Source organism: Phascolarctos cinereus, unplaced genomic scaffold, assembly GCF_003287225.1.
Source record: "Phascolarctos cinereus isolate Bilbo 61053 unplaced genomic scaffold, phaCin_HiC Scaffold_7;HRSCAF=346, whole genome shotgun sequence".
Lineage (NCBI taxonomy): Eukaryota > Metazoa > Chordata > Mammalia > Diprotodontia > Phascolarctidae > Phascolarctos > Phascolarctos cinereus.
This window is the reverse complement of record NW_027556180.1, coordinates 17549388-17553382: the sequence shown is the minus strand read 5'-3', so window position 1 is coordinate 17553382 and position 3995 is coordinate 17549388. Positions and strand designations below refer to the sequence as shown.

Sequence of the window (3995 nt, the reverse complement as noted above, 5' to 3'; positions counted from 1 at the left end):
TGCTGGTCCCCACACGAGATACCCCAACCCCCATGCCTGTTCCTTGGCTGTCACCTCACATGTTCCCCCTTTTCAGAAGGCCTCTTCCAGAACCCCTCAATTACCTGAAATTACCTCCCATTTACCTTATCTATATCTGGTCTACATGGGAATGTGAGCTCTCTGAGGGCAGGAACAGTTTGGGCACTTTTTAACATCCCCAAATGCTTGTGAATTTGACATATTCATGAAAGCGATGTTCCTAAGGATTGTACTAGAAAATAATTTGTGGTCATTTCCTTCAAATCATAGGAAGCAGGATGCAATGGAAAGATCACTAGCTTTCAGAGTCCGAGGCCCTGGGTTTGAATTCTGGCCTGCCAGATACAAGTAGTAGGACCTTGGACAACTCACTCCCTTCTCAGGTCCTCAACTTCCTTCTCTGTAATATGAAGAGACTGGACTAAGTCAGCTCGAAGGCTCCTCTCCACTTTAAATCTATAATCCTAAAGATGTCATCCCATATAGGTCACCCTCGAATTAAGACTCTCCATCCATGCAGATTGGTCTTCTCAATCGGTGTGAATGACTGGCATTTTATCGTTCTTGCCATGCTAATGATTACACTCACAACCCGTTTCACTCTTCTCCTTCTCCTTCCTCTTCTTCTTCTTTTAGTTTTTTTTTTAAAACCAGACCCGTGATGTCATCAATGCACAGATTCCCACCAGACACTTCTTGGACTAATGTCAATCAACAGCTGCTCGGCCGTTTCTAGTCTTTAGAACGCTGCCTGCTTTTCTCGGTGTGTGACCACTGAGCAGCCAGGAGCAGCAAAGTCTCTCGTGCAACACTCTACGAAGCTGTCCAAGGACGCCTTGCATGGAATCCAGTGCAAACACAGAAAGTTTGCTGCAGATCAGTTTGAAGAACTACGATTCCCAAAAGGACGAACGTTTTTCTGGCACTGTCAGGCTCAAATCCACACCTGACCTAACTTTTCTGGGTGTGTCCCGGGAGACCAGCAGCATGGTGACGAGGTCAAAGCTGTAGAGATTCGCCCACATGGATACTGAGGCCCTGAAGAAGCTGAATAAGAACAAGAAATTGGTCAAGAAGCTGGCTAAAAAGTATGGTGCTTTTTTGGCCTCTGCGTCCTTGATCAAGCAAATCCCTCAAATCCTAGGCCCTGGCCTGAACAAAGCCGGCAAGTTTCCATCTCTGCTCACCCACAAAAAGAACATGGTGGCAAAGGCTGCTGAGGTTCAATCTACCACCAAGTTCCAGATGAAGAAAGTGTCGTGTCTGGTGGTGGCTGCTGGCCGTGTCAAGATGATAGACGATGAACTTGTCTACAACATCCATTTGGCCGTCAACTTCCTGGTTTCTCTGCTGCAGAATAACTGGCAAAATGTGAGGGCATTGTATATCAAAAGCACCACGGGCAAGCCCCAGTGACTGTATTAAATCAACATGGTGTTAATAAATGGCAGAAGCTGCTAATGAAAAAAAAATGTTGCCTGAGGCATTGAAAAGTTAAATGACTTGTCTAGAGTCATAACCTTAGTTGTATAAAAGGATGGACTTGAACCTAGGTTCTCTTGACTCCCTCAATCAATTAATAAATATTTATTAAGCACCTACGTACCAGGCACTGTGCTTAAGGGTGAAGATACAAATAGAGGCAAAAGAAAATCCCTGCCCTCAAAAAGCTCACAATCTAATGGGGGAGATAATATGCCAACAAACACAGACAAAGCAAGCTATCTACAGGATAAATAGGAAATAATTAAGATGAGGAAGGCACCAGAATTGAGAAGGATTGGGGAAGGCTTCCCATAGAAGGTGGGATTTCAGACTGAATTTAAAGGAAGCCAGAAGTCACCAGATGGAGTTGAGGGAGAGCATTTGGAGCATGGGGGACAATCAGAGGAGATGCCCAGAGTTGAGAGATGGAGCATCTTGTGTGGGGAACAGCCAAGATGCCTGGGTCACTGGAGCAAAGAGCACATGGCAGGGAGTACACAAGGTGTAAGAAGCCTGGAAAAGCGGGAAGGCATATGCTTGCTAAAGTTATTCTGCCAGGGAAGTACTTCCGCACGGGGTATAAACTGAAATACCTATATATGGTGGGACCCTCAAGAGAGTCCTGTTTGAGGATAACATTTTGGTGACTGCATCCAGCTCCAGAACCTTGTAGCACCTCCTAAGTGCAATGCAGAATTACTCAAAAGGGTTCAGCCTAACTATCCACACAGGGAAACCAAAAGCGTGAATAATGCCTATTCACCACAGTATGACATGAGGCTGGACAGACTACTAGTGAGAGCCCATCATCCGTCCATGTGTGTGTATAAATATACAGTGTGTATATAATCATGAAAATGATAATAATAATATTAATAACCACAGAAGAGGAAAAATTCAAGCTAAAGATATACCAAGGGTAACAGAAAGGCTGCAGACACCCAAAGCAGCAAAATGCTGCAAATAAGGAAATCTCAACTGACTCAACAATTTTTTTTTCTGCTTTCCAGCTAGGCATCAGTTTAGTTTAAATAAAAAGTAGAAACTAAAAATATTCACTGACTTAAAATAACTGGAAAGAAAGGTCAGTTTGAACTAAGCATCTTAATTGAGAAATGTTGTTAAAGCAACATAGGTAAGTTTTGTTTTTCTTTCTTCCAGATATATGCAGTAATTCAAACTTGGCTAATAGAGATCATTGGGGAATCTGCTCTAAAAAAAAACTAAATGAGCATCTTAGAGTATCAGTTGTATAAACACATACATACACATATAAAATGCTTAAAGGTGTTTAAATAGTCCCCTTGTAATCTTGTGTATGCTATCAATTTACTTAACACACGTTTATGCATAGATAGCTAATATATAAACTTCAAACAATTTACTGCATAAATTAACAAAAATTCTGAATAATTGGAGTCTGTATTGGCAAAGTGTTACTATTTAATTTAGTCCAACAAATTGAAGTAGCTTTTATAAAGAACCTATTACATACAGAGCATAGGAAATATGATGTTCAGGTGAGATATATTAAATAAATTATATATCATTTTCATGCAAGAAGCAATTATCGCTCTGTCTTCCTCCCACTCTTTCTCTCTTTCTTCTCCTTCCCCACCTCAACCAAAAGAAGGCAGTTTTTACCTCTCCTTTTACATTTTCCTTCAGCAAACTTAGGAAAATAATAATCATATCTTACTTTTCATCATATTCTCCATAAGAAAAAGGAGACAATCCCAAACCTGACATTTAATTTAACTTCACCTAAATTTCATCAGTATACAAATATAACAATTACATTAACTTCTTTTTAAAAATTTTTATTAAAACTTAAATACATCATAAGAAAAGAAAAAAACCATATTATAAACATATATTAAAACTTAAATATAAAATAAGAAGAGAAAAAACATACCACATGCACAGCAGAACATAAGAGAGGATTAAAAATATATAGCAATAAATTTCCATTTCTAGAAAGCCTATATATATTAAATACTCCACAATGTCTTGAGAACTGTCCATCTTTGCTTCCTTGTAGGTTTTCTTTTGTTCTCTGCCATGCGCTTTTTACTTTGTTCTTTTTCCCCCTTCTTCTTCCTTCCCCTAGGCTATAATTAAGCTCTGTTATATTGATAGATAGATAGATAGATAGATAGATAGATAGATAGATAGATAGATAGATAGATACACATATACATATATACACACCCATACATAAACACATGCTTTCCCTAACAGATTCTACTCCTAATCTTTGTTTTTATGGTTGTGTATATCTCTTATTTCCTATTAACTTCTTAATTATGTAGACATTTAAATCCTACATAAATAGCTATAAAATACTGCAGAAAACTTGCACTTATTACCTTATGTTTCTATTGTACTGTTGTGCATTTCACAGGGGGGAAAAAGCACCTGTGTTATTGTAGTTATCCTCATTACATTCAGCTACAAATGAAGCACGCAATTTCCACCTTTCTCTCTCC

The 3995-nt window shown here is 39.0% G+C and overlaps 1 pseudogene; it reads left to right on the top strand.

Moving 5' to 3' along the window:
- Positions 1–832: 832 nt before the first annotated feature.
- LOC110210198 (large ribosomal subunit protein uL1 pseudogene) lies at positions 833–1437 on the top strand (annotated as a pseudogene).
- Positions 1438–3995: the final 2558 nt, after the last annotated feature.